The 19,163-nt window shown below is 41.8% G+C and overlaps 1 protein-coding gene across 1 annotated transcript in view; it reads left to right on the top strand.

The window, feature by feature from the left end:
* Positions 1-19,163, top strand: part of LOC129410510 (zinc finger protein 271-like) — a 688,773-nt gene that overhangs the window by 42,013 nt on the left and 627,597 nt on the right. The window lies entirely within an intron of this gene.

Genomic DNA, 19,163 nt, shown 5'->3' with positions numbered 1-19,163 from the left:
GAGTTGTGTGATGATTTGTGTGATGATTTGTGTGATGATTTGTGTGATGATTTGTGTGATGATTTGTGTGATGATTTGTGCGTTTGTCCGTTTCTCTTTGCCCAGCTGCACTTCTCTTCTGAATAGACTTTAATGAAGCGTTTGATTGGCTCGTGGATGAAGGCCCCTCTCTGCCCCTGCCGCCCCCGCCCCCGCGCCCCCGCCGCCCCCCGCCACCCCCTGCCCCCCCCCCCCCCCCCCCCCCCTCGCCCGCGCAGTGACATAATCGGCGAGCTGTGGGTCGGCCTGGTTCCTCGGGAGAATGGGGCCTTTGAAGGATCCCGGCGCGAGCTCGGACCCGGGTTCATTAGCAGTCCGGGCGGGTGCGGTCCTGCCTCAAGTCCCCCTCCAGCGGGCGCCATCAACGGACCAATCACAGAACAAGAACGTCTCTATGGCGGCGGGCGAACGGCGAAGAACGAACAACGAAGAGTCAATGTGATCAGTGTTTGGTTTAACGACAAATCACAAACACAAGTCAACGTGGACATGATCCAAATGTCTCTCAGACCGGGTTTAGTCCTGGTTTAGTCCTGGTTTAGACCTGGTTTAGACCTGGTTTAGACCTGGTTTAGTCCTGGTTTAGTTCTAGTTTAGTCCTGGTTTAGACCTGGTTTAGTCCTGGTTTAGTTCTAGCTTAGTCCTGGTTTAGACCTGGTTTAGACCTGGTTTAGTCCTTGTTTAGTCCTGGTTTAGTTCTAGTTTAGTCCTGGTTTAGACCTGGTTTAGGTCTAGTTTAGTCCTGGTTTAGACCTGGTTTAGACCTGGTTTAGTCCTTGTTTAGGTCTAGTTTGGTCCTGGTTTAGTCCTGGTTTAGACCTGGTTTAGGCCTGGTTTAGTCCTGGTTTAGTTCTAGTTTAGTCCTGGTTTAGACCTGGTTTAGACCTGGTTTAGTCCTTGTTTAGGTCTAGTTTAGTCCTGGTTTAGACCTGGTTTATTCCTTATTTGGTCCTGATTTAAATCTGGTTTCCTTCTGGTTTAGTTCTTGTTTAGTCCTGGTTTGGCACAGGTTTAGTCCTGATTTAAATCTAGTTTAGCCCTGGTTTAGTTGTAGTTTAGTTTCGGTTTAGTCCTCATTTAAATCTGGTCTAATTCTGGTTTAGTTCTGGTTTAAAAGTCAAGAGTTAAAAATCCAAAGTCTGATTAAATCTCATAAAACAAATATTTGTCCATAAGTGTGCTGTGTATTTTATTTTATTTTATTTTATTTATTTAGTTAGTTAGTTAGTTAGTTAGTTAGTTTAGTTTAGATTTTTACTTATTTTTTTATTTATTATTATTACTATTTTTTAATTTTTATTTAATTTTGTTGTTATTATTTTTATTTTATTATTTTTTATTTTATTTTTTTATTTATTAAATATTATTATTTTTTATTTAATTCATTTTATTCAGGTTTTTATTAATTTTTTTAATTTTTTTTTTTAGATGTTCAGATGCTGTAATTACATTTTTATAAACTGTTCTCGGGTCGTTTTTGTGTCGATTGTTTTGGTTTCTGTTCCGTACGAATGATGCAAACTCTTAAAACGTCAAAATAAAAAAAATCATAAAAACAAACGTCCTGGTTTAGTCCAGGTTTAAATCTGGTTTATTCTTTGTTTGTTCCTGGTTTAGTTTTGGTTTAAAAGTCAAGAGTTAAAAATCCAAAGTCTGATTAAATCTGATAAAACAAATATTTGTCCATAAGTGTGCCATGTATTTATTTTATTTTAATTTTTATTTATTTTTTATTTTATTTATTTTTTATTATTATTTTTATTTTATTTTACTTATTTTAATTTAATTTATTTTTAATTTATGTATTTGATTTATTTATTTATTACATTTTAATATTTATTTATTTTATTTTATTCCGTTTTTCTTTTTCAATATGTTTTTTTTTTTTTTTTTTTTTTTTTTTTTTTTTGACACAAAAATGATGCAAACTCTTAAAACGTCCAAATAAAAAATGGTAAAATCAAAAGTTGTAAATGTCGTGGATGATTTTTCTGCGTGGACGTGTTTCCCGTCGAGCGCCGCGCCCGACAGAACCTGTTTTACACCGTGTCATTTACAGAACCATTAAACATTCCTATAAACAAACATAATTACAGTCCCACGCTCTGAACATGCTCCCCGCGCTGAGTCCCTCCCCCTGCAGAGCGCTGTCACAACACACTCACAAAAACTCCGGCACGTCGCGTCAGGTTTGTCCGGTCGCCGCCGTGTGCAACGTTTGGTCTCGGGTTTTTTGTTTATTTAAGGAAAAACGTCGTGTGGGAGCGAGTGGGCGGAGCCTCGTACCAGGAGGGTTTGAATAGGGCCCGGGAGAGATCGCTAGATTAGTTAAACGTGCAGGGATGAGTCAAAAACTGTTTCAGATTCAAGAACAAGTGGATAAATGTTTAATTCAAGTAGACTTGGTTTAGACCTGGTTTAGTTCTGGTTTAGTCCTGATTTAACTCTGGTTTAGTCCTGGTTAAGTCTTAGTTTAGTTCTGGTTTAGACCTTGTTTAGTCCTTGTTTAGTCCTGGTTTAGTCCTGGTTTAGACCTGGTTTAGTCCTTGTTTAGACCTGGTTTAGACCTGGTTTAGTCTTGATTTAGTCCTGGTTTAGTTGTTGTTTAGACCTGGTTTAGTTCTGGTTTAGTCCTGGTTTAGACCTTGTTTAGACCTGGTTTAGTCTTGATTTAGTTCTGGTTTAGTCCTGGTTTAGTCCTAGAGCCTGGTTTAGACCTGGTTTAGTCTTGATTTAGTCCTGGTTTAGTCCTGGTTTTAGTCCTAGTTTAGTTGGTTTTAGACCTGGTTTTTAGTCCTGGTTTAGTCCTGGTTTAGACCTGGTTTAGACCTGGTTTAGTTTTAGTCCTTGATTTAGTCCTGGTTTAGTCCTGGTTTAGTCCCTAGTTTAGCTCTGGTTTAGTCCTGGTTTTGTCCTGGTTTAGTTTTGGTTTTAGTCCTGGGTTTAGACCTGGTTTTAGTCCTGGTTTAGACCTGGTTTAGTCCTGGTTTAGTCCTGGTTTAGTCCTGGTTTAGACCTGGTTTAGACCTGGTTTAGTCCTGGTTTAGACCTTTTAGTTTTAGTCCTGGTTTAGTCCTGGTTTAGTCCTGGTTTTGTCCTGGTTTAGTTTTTGGTTTAGTCCTGGTTTAGACCTGGTTTTTAGTCCTGGTTTAGGCCTGGTTTAGACCTGGTTCAGTCCTGGTTTAGTCCTGGTTTAGACCTGGTTTAGACCTGGTTTAGTCCTGGTTTAGTCCTGGTTTAGGTTTAGTCCTGGTTTAGTCCTGGTTTAGTCCTGGTTTAGTCCTGGTTTAGTCTGGTTTAGTCCTTGTTCAATCCTGGTTTAGTCCTGGTTTAGTCCTAATTTAGTCCTAATTTAGTCCTGGTTTAATCCTGGTTTATTCCTGATTTAGACCTGGTTTAGACCTGGTTTAGTCCAGGCTTAGTCCAGATTCAGGCCTTAGTTTAGAATCTGGACTAAACCTGGACTAAACTTTTTGAACTCTTTTTGAAACACAATCTATGAACTGTTGTTTGAGACTAAACCAGGACTAAACTAAAGACAGAACTGGACTAAACCTGGACTAAACCTAAGGACTAAACCTGGACTAAACTAAGGACTGAACCTGGACTAAACCTGGACTAAAACCTGGACTAAAGGACTAAACTTTGGACTAAACCTAAACTGGACTAAACCAATTAAATGTGAAAGAAAAGTAAACCTGGACGATGGACTAAACAGACTTCTGCTGGTAGAGTCTGCCTGGTACCTGGTCTAGTCCTGGTAGGGTCCAGGTTTAGTCCTGGTTTAGTCCTGGTCTAGCTCTGGTATAGTCAATGTTCAGTCCCTCTTTTGTTCAGTCCATGGTTTTGTTTTGTTTTGGTCCTGGTTTAGTCCCTGGTCTAGTCTTGGTCTAGTCCTGGTCTAGTTCAGCCCTGGTTCAGTCCTGGTTTAGTCCTGGTTTAGTCCTGGTTCAGTCCTGGTTCTCTGGTTTAGTCCTGGTTTAGTCCTGGTTTAGTCCTGATCTTTTCCTGGTTCAGTCCTGGTTTAGTCCTGGTTTAGTCCTGTTTAGACCTGGTTTAGTCCTGGTTTAGTCCTGGTTCAGTCCTGGTTTAGTCCTGGTTTAGTCCTGGTTCAGTCCTGGTTTAGTCCTGGTTTAGTCCTGGTTTAGTCCTGGTTTAGACCTGGTTTAGTCCTGGTTTAGTCCTGGTTTAGTCCTGGTTCAGTCCTGGTTTAGACCTGGTTTAGTCCTGGTTTAGACCTGGTTTAGTCCTGGTTCAGTCCTGGTTTAGTCCTGGTTTAGTCCTGTTTAGACCTGGTTTAGTCCTGGTTTAGTCCTGGTTTAGTCCTGGTTCAGTCCTGGTTTAGTCCTGGTTTAGTCCTGGTTTAGTCCTGGTTTAAGTCCTGGTTTAGTCCTGGTTTAGTCCTGGTTTAGTTTAGAATTGAGTAATTATAAAACTCGCACACACAGCTCAGACCTGGTGCACCTGTGACCTTTGACCTTTGACCTGTCTTCCCACTCTTCACTGCACTGCACTCAGGTCACACTCAGGTCACACTCAGGTCACACTCAGGTCATCAGTTTCCTGTGAGTGGGCCCAGTTCAGCCCACAGAAAAAAAAAAACAAATGTTCAAATGTTCAAGTGTTTAAATGTTGAAGTGTTGGAGAGTGGAGCTGGACCCTGGGAGCAGTGACACCGCCCCCTGCTGCTCACACCAAGCACTGCACTTCCTCTAGAGTCACAAATGATGAACCAGGATAAAAGTGTGTGAGTATTTTTAAAACAAAAATTAAAAAAAATAAAAAATGAAGCAAAACAGAGAGAATAAATCAGACCAAGGAGCAGCGGAGAAAAAGAAGTTAGACTCTCAAGTTCAGGAGGTTAGATTTAGTCTTTACTTTGAGTAGGTTAGTCCTGGTTTGGATCTGGTTTGGTCCTGGTTTAGCACTGATTTAGTCCTGACTTAGTCCTTGTTTAGTCCTGGTTCAGTCCTGGTTTAGCTCTAGTTTGTCATGCGTTACTTTTGGCTTAGTCCTGGGTTAAACCTGATTTAGTCTTGATTTAGTCCTTGTTTACTTTTGGTTTAGACCTGGTTTTGTTTTAGTTTAGTCCTGGTTTAGTTTTGGTTTGGAACTGGTTCACCTTTGGTTGAGTCCTGGTTCAGTCCTGTTTTACTTTTGGCTTATTGGAGGTTCAGTCCTGGTTTAGTTTTAATTTAGTCCTGGTTTTAGACCTGTTTTAGTCCTTGTTTAGTCCTGGTTTAGTCCTTGTTTAGTCCTTGTTTAGTCCTGGTTTGGTCCTGGTTTTAGTCCTGGTTTAGACCTGGTTTAGTCCTGGTTTAGACCTGGTCTGGTTTGGCACAGACCTGTACATGGGTTTTGTCTGGACTCGTCCTTCAGGCTCCAGATCTGAGTTGATGATTGACATGAAGAACAACGAGATCTGACAGAGGCAGAGTGAACGGTTCAACTGAAACCTGATCTGAACCAGACTCACCCAGGCCAAACAAACAGACTCACCCGGGACAAACAGACTCACCCGGGACAAACAGACTCACCCGACTCACCCGGGACAAACAGACTCACCCTCACCCAGGGACAAAACAGACTCACCCGGGACAAACAGACTCACCCGGGACAAACAGACTCACCCGGGACAAACAGACTCACCCGGGACAAACAGACTCACCCGGGCCAAACAAACAGACTCACCCGGGACAAACAGACTCACCCGGGCCAAACAAACAGACTCACCCGGGCCAAACAGACCACCAGACTCACCCGGGCCAAACGGACTCACCCAAGGCCAAACAGCCTCACCCGGGCAAACAGACTCACCCAGACTCACCCGGGCCAAACGGACTCACCCGGGCCAAACGGACTCACCCGGGCCAAACAGACTCACCCAAACTCACCCGGGCCAAACACTCACCGGGCCAAACAGACTCACCCGGGCCAAACGACTCACCCGGGCCAAACAGACTCACCCGGGCCAAACAGACTCACCCGGGACAAACGGACTCACCCGGGCCAAACAGACTCACCCGGGCCAAACGGACTCACCCGGGTCAAACAGACTCACCCGGGCCAAACAAACAGACTCACCCGGGTCAAACACTCACCCGGTCAAACGGACTCACCCGGGCCAAACACTCACCCGGGCCAAACAGACTCACCCGGGCCAACTCACACAGACTCACCCGGGCCAAACAGACTCACCCGGGACTCACCCGGAACAGACAGACTCACCCGGGACAAACAACTCACCCGGGACAAACACACTCACCCGGGACAAACAGACTCACCCGGGACAAACAGACTCACCCGGAGTCAGACAAACAGACTCACCCGGGCCAAACAGACTCACCCGGGACAAACAGACTCACCCGGGACAAACAGACTCACCCGGACAAACAGACTCACCCGGACAAACACACTCACCGGGACAAACAGACTCACCCGGGACAAACAACTCACCCGACACAACTCACCCGGGCCAAACAGACTCACCCGGGCCAAACAGACTCACCCGGGCCAAACAGACTCACCCGGGCCAAACAGACTCACCCGGGCCAAACAGACTCACCCAGGCCAAACAAACGGACTCACCCAGGACAAACGGACTCACCCGGGCCAAACAGACTCACCCGGGTCAAACAGACTCACCCGGGTCAAACAGACTCACCCGGGTCAAACAGACTCACCCGGGTCAAACAGACTCACCCGGGCCAAACAGACTCACCCGGGCCAAACAAACAGACTCACCCGGGCAAACAGACTCACCCAGACTCACCCGGGCCAAACAGACTCACCCGGGCCAAACAGACTCACCCGGGTCAACCAGACTCACCCGGGCCAAACAGCTGTGCAGTTTGACCCAGATGACATAAAAGTGACTCTGTGAGGTTTAAGTCTTGTTCTGATTTTGTTTCCTCATCAAAACAAACCTGGACTTGTGTTTTGTCGACATGTTGAAATACACACAGGAGTCATACAGACTGTTTATTTATTTATAAAAAAAAAAAAAAAAAAAAAAACTTTCAGTGCAAACATAAAGGTGTCAGTCCAGTAAAAATCAGTAATATTTGATGTTTTTTTTTGTTTTTTTTACTTAAAATAATGCAGAATCATGTTTTTAATGTTTTTCTTTAACACTGTTTATAATCACCTACAGAACATGAACCAGGACTAAAACAGGACTAAACCAGGACTAAACCAGGACTAAACCAGGACTAAAACAGGACTAAAACAGGACTAAACCAGGACTAAAACAGGACTAAAACAGGACTAAACCAGGACTAAACCAGGACTAAAACAGGTCTAAACCAGGACTGAACCAGGACTAAAAATGGACTGAAACAGGTCTAAAAGAGGTGTAAACCAGTACTAAATTATGTCTGAACCAGTCCTGGAGTAGACCTGGTTTAGTCCTGGTTTAAACCTGGTTTAGACCTGGTTTAGTCCTGGTTTAGACCTGGTTTAGTCCTGGTTTAGACCTGGTTTAGACCTGGTTTAGACCTGGTTTACCTGCCTGGTTTAGTCCTGGTTTAGACCTGGTTTAGTCCTGGTTTAGACCTGGTTTACAGACCTGGTTTAACACTGCAAACTGTTTTAAATGAACAAATTCTGTTGTTCACGTTTTTTCATAAATTCAAAATCAGGTCAGATTATTCTCATTTGTCAACAAAATATTTAAATTTTCGTGTGTTTAGTCCAAATTTGAGTCCATGAGAAACCGTCTTTAAACGTCGCTTAAACTTCTCGTAATCGTTTTTTTTTTCCATCGACGAGCACTTTTCCGTGTTTTGGACCTGGATCGTTGGTTTTCCGGCCAAAATCTCAAGGTGTAAAAACAGTTCTGCCCGTGCGGTTTAAGAGGTTTAAACCTTTAGAATAACGCTCACTTAGCGTCGACGTTTCTCCTCGAATCAATGGGCTCTTTATGCCGATTTTACTGTAACCAGAAGAGAAACGCGCTCACACCTCGCAGCTGCTCCAGGAGAAAACTCAGAGCTTCACCTCCGCGGACGGACGAGTGGAGACTTCACACGACCCGAGGGACCTGCGCGCCTCCAGGTATTCCAGGCGGTCGGGTTTTAAGGGCCTGAGATCCTGAGACGTGGGAATGTTTTCAGAAACGAGTTTGGGAGAAGGAATTTTAGTTTTGTTCAGAGTTAAAAGTTCTAATTTCTATCTACACGTTCCCATGCTTTTTCATGGACAAAATTTCAAAACTTTTCCGTGACTTTTTTAGGCCTCAGAAATGATATTTTCAATTTCTGTGACTTTTCCAGGATTTCCATGACCGTGGGAACTCTGTATCTACTCAGCTTTTATCTACACTTGGGTTCAGTCAAGTGTTAACGGAGGAAACAGGGTCAGATTTTTGACATTCAAATGTCTCTTATTCAGAAACTAGAGGAACTATTGAAATAAGTAAAGTATCAGAATGTAGGAAAGAGTTACACTCCAACAGGGTCAAGTTAAACCTGTGAGATTCTTTCAAGTTCAAGACAAAAAATAAAAAAACTCATGTCGGTAACGGAGGGAATGAAATATGCAGCACTTTTTGGTCAATAAATCCAAACAGTGATAACTCTTGGTTCTCACTTCCATATCCTTAACAAACTGGTTTGAATATTTGCTTCATATAGTTTTCTACCATATGGTACAAGATTAGGTTGAAAAACCTCTGACTTTTTGACTCATGAGATTTTTTATTAAGAAAGTTCATGGTAACGGAGGGAAAAGTAACGGAGGGAAAATTGTACAAACAAGTAGAAGGTGCAGGATTTTACATCATTTGTGGCTTTTTTCATCTGAATATTTTAATATTACTTCAAAATGAAAGAAACTATTTCTATAAAATATGTCAGTCCTTCCAAGAACATTTTTATCATTTTAAATACTTTTTTTTTTTTTTAAATCCTGTCCCTTCATCAACAGTTCAAAGATGGAATAACACAAGATATGATGAAATACAAACATTTATTTACATGATTTTCAGGTCTTTGAAATTTGGGAAATAATTTTTGTTCCATGTTTCATACATGGTTTGTTTAAAACAGATGGAACTTTAGAACCAAAAATGGTCCAGAAAAAAGGTCAACAGTTTGATAAACTCGAGTACATATGTATCTGTTCAATACTGTTTTATATCAGATGAATTCACTTGAAGTTTTGGTCTTGTTGTTTACTTCTGCTGGACTGGGACCAGTTGTACATTTTTAAGGGGGGGGGGGGTCCTACAAATGCTTTTCTCCATGGAGACGTTATTGCTTTGTCTGGAATGTTCCACAATACGGCATTAAACCTTTCTATCTCTATGGAGACCAAACCAGAAGTTCCAGGTCAGATCTGTGGAGAGGCGACCTCGCTCACAGTCAGAATGTTTGTTTTTTGAGGTATTTTTGAGTTATAAAACCTCCTGTAATTGAATAAAAGTAAAGTAGAGCTGTTTAATGTCACACTGTGGAACATTTCTGGCACGTCTTCAGGCGTCTGTGTGGCGAGAATCTGGCGGCGCGACCAGAGTGTTGACGTCAAAAGTTTAAAAAGCTGAACTTTTGGTGTTGATCAGTGATGTTATTATCAGGAAGAAGGAGAAGAAAGAAAAAGACTCTTAACAAGAAATCTACACTGTGTCTTTATTATACAGCCGACATGTCCAAACTATGGCCCAGGGACCTAATGCGGCCCTCAGATAAATTTTTCTTGGCCCTGAAACTTCCCGGTGAATTGGCCCAAATTACCTTTTAAGTATTTTTTTGGAAAATCTTCCTCGATAAAGCTATAATTTCATATTTGGTGTTTGGTTTTAAGGATCTTAGCATAAATAAAGTCTGATGGTTCATTCTAACGTGTTGAACATGCACATATTTCAATTATTCCCTGTCGTGAGCATCAGTCTGTGGCCCTCGATCGACCCTCTGCTTTGTCTGTGTTTAGATTTGTGGCCCTTGATGAAAAAAGTTTGGACGCCCCTGGTTTATAGTATAAATATGGTCCAATGAGGTTCATTTGGTCTTCTGATCATTTATGCGTGACCAGAGAAACACGTATGAAAACAAATTCTTGGTCTGAAAAAAGAACCTAATGACACAGTACAAATATAAATACACTGCACCTGCTGAGCCGATCTCCTCCGCTGAGGTGTTTATGTAATAAAAACACTAAAGACACTCCCACGACGGGAAAACAAGGCACTGACAGACCACAGCGACGCCCTCAGGGGTAAAGCTGTGCAACTAGAGGCGTCCTGTTTTCTGATGCTGCGGTTTGAATGCAGCTTTAGTTTCACTTCTTTATGTCGTCTATGATTTAATCCCAAAATACACGGTTCTACTCATGAATTTAATGAACAGTAAACTCATATGGTAAAATTGTATACAATATTTTTTGGACTATTAGACACACTGGATTAAAAGGCCCAGAATCAATAATGTTAAATTCTCTCGTCTATTATCATACATGAGGTGAACTGGATTATAAGGAGCATTTAGCGAAACAAACGGACGACACTTGACACTGATCCTTAGCTCAGACGTGGTGAATGTGTTTTACTCCGCGAGGCTCCTGACTACGGTCGCCGTGACGCTCAACCGGTGCCTTTTCGTAGTAGAGCCCTGCACTCCCAGGACCCAAGGGACCGGACACAAAACGGAGCAGGACACATTTTGAAAGCTCATTGTGGGCGGAAGCAGAACTGCACAATGCAGGAGCGAGGACTGAAAAGTCTGTCCCGCGTTTTGTATCTTACCAATGTCGTACTAAAACATTTTGACAGATGTTTGAGCTCCGTGTGCCACATAAAATCAGTTCGAGGTCAGTAAACACAACCAGAATTAATACATAAAACATTGGATTATAAGACGCACTGTCGATTTTTGAGAAAATTAAAGGATTTTAAATGCGCCTTATAGTCTGAAAAATACAGTAATACACACACTGTTTGCAGATTATTGTGGGATGCACTGAATCTGAATATACGATAGAAATACATACTTTATTGTCTGGACACTATTGTTGTGTGGACCTGGATTATTTTAATTATAATTATTGAAATATACACTTTATTATCCTGGAACCATCCCTGTGAGGACCCTATACACACTATTCAGGAAATATACTTATGGGGACCTTGCGGTACTACTCGTGGACCACGAGGGTGAGCACACTTTACAGGGGTCATTTTCTAATTTTGAGAATAAATAAATAAATAAACTGGACAGATCTGAACGCTGATTTCTATTGATGCTGTGACTTGTGGGGACCGGACTCTGGACCCCACAAGTCAAGTCAAGTCAAATATGGACCCCACCAGGATTTTTTTTTTTTTTTTAAATCTCACATTCACACACTTCCACACGCACACACACATTGACACACATTCACACACACTCACACACCTTCACACACACACATTCGTACGTGCTCATGTATATTTCCTTGGGCGTAACTGGAATGACATAAACTATAGAAACGAGGTCAGTCTGTCATTAACATCACACTGTGTTATGAGTTTGTGTTATTTAGTTGGCATTATTATTATTATTATTATTATTATGTATTATAGGTTTGTGTAATTAGTGTCTGTCATTGTTGTTTTGCATAATTGGTTTGTGTTATTGTTGGTTTGTATAATTATTAGTTTGTATTATGGGTTTGTGTTACACTTGATGAACCGTCAAAATGTCCTGATCTGGTTTGTGTAATTACTGCATCTCTTTTCCACCGTCAGCTCCGATAAACTTCGCTTGACTGAATCTTTTCACGGTGTTTGAGAAAGTGCTGCGTGATCCGGTTAATAAGCGTCATTATTTACACCTGAAAAGACTTTTGAACCCCTAATATTAACGAGACAGAACAAATGATCAGCTTCAACACTCTGCGATTTTCTGTTTGGATTGAACATTCTGTCTTTGGAAAACTGAGTGTCGGCTTCAAAATGAAATATTCTCGCTGATACTTTGCAGTGCTCTACATGTGTCTCTGTGGTGCAATGTTAAGCAGTTACCATGGCGACACAGTGCACATTCAAATGAAACAGAAAACAAACACCAAAGTTATTGAAGAGGGGAAAATGCAAGGAACAGCAATTTAACTGTCAAAAATAAATAAATAAACGCAAAGCAAACTCAGACTGATGATGTCCAAAAACTTTTCTTTAATTTGAAAAGAGTGTGTGAATATTCAGTATAAATAAAAGTGTTAACGCACTAATCGAGACCAAGACCAGTCCAAGATCACAGGGTCCCGAGACCAGGACTAGACCAAGACCTCTGAGAGACAGGACCAAGACTTTTAAAGGCCAAGACCAAGACAAGACCAAGACCACGGCCCACCAAGACCAAATCAAGACCATCTTTGTCATTTTCTACATTTATTTTTATTTTACAGTTATTTTGGCACAAATATATCAATGTTTTTGATAAATTTATCTATATTTGATCTTCACTTCTTCACTGAAACACTGCACTGCTTTTTTGGACCCTCACCCACAGTTTGAGAACCACTTCTTTAAGAGAACTTCCTCTGGCACTTTACACAAAACTGTGAAGAAAGTGGGTTGGATTTTAACCTGTTTATTCAGGTTATATTCTCGTACTGGTTTTGCAGTGGGATTTAGTCTCTGCACATTTAACAAACACACATCATGACAAATACAGATGTATTTATGCATTTATGACCGAGACAAGACCGAGACAAGACCGAGTCCAAGACCGAGTCCAAGACCGAGACAAGACCGAGTCCAAGACCGAGACAAGACCGAGTCCAAGACCGAGACAAGACCGAGACAAGACCGAGTCCAAGACCGAGACAAGACCGAGTCCAAGACCGAGACAAGACCGAGTCCAAGACCGAGACAAGACCGAGTCAAGACCGAGTCCAAGACCGAGACAAGACCGAGTCCAAGACCGAGACAAGACCGAGTCCAAGACCGAGTCCAAGACCGAGACAAGACCGAGTCCAAGACCGAGACAAGACCGAGTCCAAGACCGAGACAAGACCGAGTCCAAGACCGAGTCCAAGACCGAGACCGAAGACCGAGAGTCCAAGACCGAGACAAGACCGAGTCCAAGACCGAGACAAGACCGAGTCCAAGACCGAGACAAGACGACGAGTCCAAGACCGAGACAAGACCGAGTCCAAGACCGAGTCCAAGACCGAGACAAGACCGACCGAGTCCAAGACCGAGACAAGACCGAGTCCAAGACCGAGACAAGACCGAGTCCAAGACCGAGACAAGACCGAGTCCAAGACCGAGACAGACCGAGACCGACCGAGTCCAAGACCGAGACAAGACGAGTCCAAGACCGAGACAAGACCGAGTCCAAGACCGAGACAAGACCGAGTCCAAGACCGAGTCCAAGACCGAGACAAGACCGAGTCCAAGACCGAGTCCAAGACCAAGACGACCGAGTCCAAGACCGAGTCCAAGACCGAGACAAGACCGAGTCCAAGACCGAGACAAGACCGAGTCCAAGACCGAGACAAGACCGAGTCCAAGACCGAGACAAGACCGAGACCGAGACAAGACCGAGTCCAAGACCGAGTCCAAGACCGAGACAAGACCGAGTCCAAGACCGAGACAAGACCGAGTCCAAGACCGAGACAAGACCGAGTCCAAGACCGAGACAAGACCGAGTCCAAATGCGCTCGAGTCTTAGATGAGACCAAGACCATAAAAAACAATCTCGAGTAGTTTGACCAAATGTCTGTTTTTCCCTGGACATGTCAGTTTTTTGCGTCCTGTCCGGGGCGTCCGTTTTTTTTTTTAAGTGATGCAAATGTCTGGGTTTTCATTACCGTTTATTAGGTCATTAAACTGAGCGTCTGAAACACACCGAAGAACAAATGCACATTTAACAATGACTTGTACAAGAAATTCTCAGTTTTTCGTCCCGGTCCATAATGGAGCCCAACAGCGCAGAGTCCTGCACGGGTCCATTTTTGGAAACCCCCAGTACAGGACCGCACCCGCCAGTACAGGACCGCACCCGCCCGTTAACCTGAGAAACTTTTGCGCTGCCTACGCCACGGACTGAACCAAGACCAAACCAGGACTAACCCAGGACTAACCTAGGACTGATTCCAGGACTGAACTAAGACTAAAACAGGACTAAACCAGAACTGGAACAGGACTCAGTGTCGGGTCGGGCTCGGAGGAGACGCAGGAGAAAGGACCGACTCAGCTCTGTACCTCACAAAGGTAAACGTGGCCATTGCCCGATCGCGCTTTGTGGACAAACTGCTCGATGTTCTGTCTTCAGTCCAAGATTAGTCCTGGTTTAGACCTGGTTTAGTCCTGACCCTCCCGTGTGTAATTACTACCCGTAATACGCAACATGCGTTTATGCACTGTAAAAAAATTTAAAAATGTAAAATCCACGAAAGGTGAACCGCGATATATCGAGAGACGACTGCAGCTCAACGTCGAGGCCTCACCTCCCACCCCCGGTGAGGTGTCTGGGTTTTCACAAATGGAAATATGGTCACACTAGTCTCAAGACCAAGACCAAGACCAAGACCAAGACCAAGACCAAGACCAGTCTCAAGAACGACAACGATTCACAATATTAGTTAAGTGACAGTTGTGTGTTGGTGTTATGTGACAGTGGATCATTTTTGGCTCGTTGTTCCCACAGAATATTGATGACATCAACTGTAAAGTATCAACAGCCACAGTTGCCCTGGGGCAGACTGACAGAAGTGCACATACACACACACACACACACACGCATAGACACACACACACATACACACACGCATAGAACACACACACACATACACACACACACATACACACGTAGACACACACATACACACACACACACGTACACACGTACACACACACACACACGAGAGACACACACACATATACACACACACACATACACACGTAGACACACGCATAGACACAAATACACACACACACATATACACACGTAGACACACACACATATACACACACACACACACGAGAGACACACACACATATACACATATACACACATACACACACACACACACACACACACAACACACACATATACACACACACATATACACACACACATACACACACACATATACACACACAAATACACACACACACAAATACACACACACATATACACACACACATACACACGTAGACACACACGCATAGACACACACACACACATATACACACACACACACACACACACACACAACAGAGACACACACACATATACACACATACACACACACATAGACATACATACACACACATATACACACACACATATACACACATAGACACACACACACATACACACACACACACACACACACACACACATATACACACTTAAACACACACTGGCCACGTTCACATGATGGTTTTTAATTCTGATTTAAATCCTTCTGAATTTAAATATTCTCCTTGAGGTTTACACTGAAATAATAATTCTGAACTGAGGTTTATGTGGAAAATCATCCGGATCAAACCGGATCGAAGGACGACACAACGATCAACTCGCCGAAGCACCAGCTTTATTTTAACGAGAATAAACGAGAAAAAATTATCCAGAAATAAATTAACTCGGCTTTAAAATCAGAATAAACCAAACACAGAGTTAAGTTTCATTCCGAATAATCATTTTCATTAGGAATTAGAAAGTGTTTACGTCGTCTTTTTAAAGCAGAATTCATTTTTATTCCAAATTAAATTATTTTTAAACAGAATTAAAGCCTCATGTAAACGTGGCAACTCACATAAATCACACACACTCACACACCAAACATTCACCTCTATTATTTGTCGTTCTGGTGTGTTTCCGTGGGCTTGGCTGGAATGACATAAACTCTTGAACGGAGGCCAATAAAAATAAAAATAAAACAGTGGAGTTCACGAGGAGGACGTGTCTGTCATCGCTGCGTCTGTCACCTCACCTTAATTATGGCTCGGTAATTATTTTTGTTTGCTTTAGTTTGAAAAAGCTCTGTCATTATTTCGTTAATAGACTTAAGTACTGATAATTAAAAGGACTTTGAAGCGTTTATGGCAGATTGGAACTCGCATTTCACTAAAACAGTATATCAGGATCATTATATTTAAGGTTTTACTAAAATATTGTCAATTTTTTTTCAGGTTTTGGTTTAAAATTTTACGTCCTGGTTGGAAATAATGATGTCACACATTCTATTTTTGTTCCCTAGAAAAACCGCAGAGCCAATACTCGTCTAAAATGCACAGACATGATGATTTATGACATAATAAAACATCTTTATTCTGTTGAAATCATGTTTACAGAACAGATTTTTTTCTTGGGTGTAAATAGATTCTTTTCGCGCTTACCGGAAAACGTTTGGAAACATGCGGAGGATTTAGATCCCAACACCTGGGCATGTAATAAAAAAATAAAAAAAAACTGGGCATGTGACATTATTAGACAAATTATAACACACAAATGAATAGGCAACATATAAAAGGGAAAAACACACACACACAAGGGCATTTAGATGAAAAAAACAGGACATTTTCTCAGTTTTTCCAGATTTTGTCAGTCAAGACAAGAATTGATTTTATTTTATTTTTTATTTGTTTATGTATTTCATTCACAAATTACAAAAAGACATTAACATTGTCTTATTTTCTTTGCCCCTTTTCCAGACAAAACATCAACACTGAGAGTCACTTTAAAATATTTTAAATCAGAACATTTCAGTTCAGTCACATTTATTAAACAATTACAAACATAAATCTTCACTTTTATGCACAACAACTTAAGTTTTCTTTTTCATACAAACACATTGCTTTCGATTTTATGTGTTTTTTAAAGCCGTTTTTGTACTTGACTCTTTTATTTCTTTGTCAATTTGACAATTTGACAAGAATAAAACCAAATTCAACCCAAGATAAAATTAGAACTAAAACAGGTCCAAAACAACTAACTAAACCCTTACATAACAGATAATACTCCCTACAACTTGCGTAACAGATAATACTCCCTACAACTTACGTAACAGATAACCGAGTGTCCTGTCAATCATTATATAATTTTCACTGTTTTCGTTGTTTATAACTGAGATATTCTTTAATTAATTATTTTTCTATTTTATTTTTACTTGTACATTTACATTTGTGCACAAATACAAATAAAATAAATAAAAAACTGAAATATATATATATATATAATCTTGTAAATTCAGTTTTTTTCCCAGGACCGCGGTTGTTTTCTTGGCCTACATTAGCGCTGGCGTCGCCCGCAGAGTCGGTGTCAGCTCCGTTTGTGCCAGCTCCGTTTGTGCCAACCGTGACAAAGATGAACGCGACGGCTCGAGTGACACAACAAACAGTGAGTAACTAGGCCAGGTGCATTGTGGGTACCTGCTGATGACTCACACAGGTTACAGTAAAAGCTTTTATATAACGACACAGATGATTAGAGGTGAATCTGACCCAACGTTTACACGAGAGATGTGACAGTAACCCAAATATCCTGACATCGAATTGTCAAAAATCTCTCAAATTACAAGTCTCTTTGTTTAAATGAAGAGTTATGGAGCGGGAACAGTTAAAAACACAGAGGGAACTACATAGACCATGATCCTTTGCTCCATTTCAGTGCAGACGACAAGAAGAAACAACAGTTCGAACACTTTTAAGTCGTAGTTTTTTGGATTAAGTTTTGTCGCAATAAATATAAATCCGTGTGCAGTTCGTTTATTCGTTTTTCAAAATAAAAGCAGAAATAATAAAATGAAAAAAATGTCTTAATTATTTGTCTCCAAAAACAAAATGAAAAAACAGATAATGATTTTTTTTTTCAGTTTTTTATTTTGTGTTTAAATGAAAAATGGAAAAAAAAAGGATAACGGACTGAACCAGGACTAAACCAGGACTAAACCGTTTTCAGTCCTGGTCTGGTCTCAGTCTCAGTCCTGGTCTCAATCATGGTCTGGTCCCGATCTGGTCCCGGTCTGATCCTGGTCTTAGTCCCGGTCTCAGTCCCGGTCTCAGTCCCGGTCTGATCCCAGTTTCAGTCCCAGTCTCAGTCCCAGTCTAAGTCACGATCTCAGTCCAGGTCTGGTTCTGGTCTGGTCCCAGACCTGGTTAAATCCTGGTTCAGACCTGGTTTATTCTTAGTTTAGACCGGATTTACTCCTGGTTTAGTCCTGGTTCTTAGTCCTGGTTCAGACCTGGTTTAGACCTGTCTTAGACTTGGTTTATACCTGGCCTAGATCTGATTTAGTCCTGGTTCAGAGTCAGACCTGGTTCAGACCTGGTTCAGTGCAGGTTTAGTCCTGGTCTGGCCCTAGTCAGGTCCTGGTTTATTTCTGGTTTAGACCTGGTTTAGTCCTGGTTTAGTCCTGGTTTAGACCTGGTTTAGAGTCCTGGTTTAGACCTGGTTTAGTCCTGGTTTAGTCCTGGAGCAGGTTTCAGGTTGGTTTTTGTTACAGATAAGGTCATTTTCAGTGAAACCAAAACTACAGAAAAGCGACTTGATGAACCATTTTTAAAATAATTTCACTTTTTTTTTTTTTAAGAATATTTAGTCCCCAGAGGTTTTTTTAAACACTCTGGTCTCGTTAAACTTTGAGAGAAACTGAAATCTCAACTTTAATCTCTTCTAAGAATCTTGTGTTTCTCCGAACAGGTTTGTGAAAATCTAATCTCCCGGATCAGAAGAAGAAAAACATCTGGAGCGTTTAGTTACTCGGAAAAATTACCAAACAAAAGTCCAGGATTTCTCAATTGTCACGGTTCATGTTCTAATTAAAGACACATTCTGGAACTTTCCACCTAAACCTGCACTTCTGAACCAGGACTGAACCAGGTCTAAACCAGGACTAAACCAGGATTGAACCAGGACTAAACCAGGACTGAACCAGGACTGAACCAGGACTGAACCAGGACTAAACCAGGACTAAACCAGGACTGAACCAGGTCTAAACCAGGACTAAACCAGGACTGAACCAGGACTGAACCAGGGACTAAACCAGGACTAAACCAGGACTGAACCAGGTCTAAATCAGGACTAAACCAGGACTGAACCAGAACTAAACCAGGACTGAACCAAGGACTGAACCCAGGACTAAACCAGGACTAAAACCAGGACTAAACCAGGACTACACCAGGACTAAACCAGGTCTAA

The sequence above is a fragment of the Boleophthalmus pectinirostris genome, unplaced genomic scaffold (assembly GCF_026225935.1).
Source record: "Boleophthalmus pectinirostris isolate CB_2022bp ecotype Guang Dong unplaced genomic scaffold, ASM2622593v1 HiC_scaffold_10, whole genome shotgun sequence".
NCBI classification, from domain to species: domain Eukaryota; kingdom Metazoa; phylum Chordata; class Actinopteri; order Gobiiformes; family Gobiidae; genus Boleophthalmus; species Boleophthalmus pectinirostris.
This window is presented reverse-complemented; position numbering and strand designations above follow the sequence as displayed.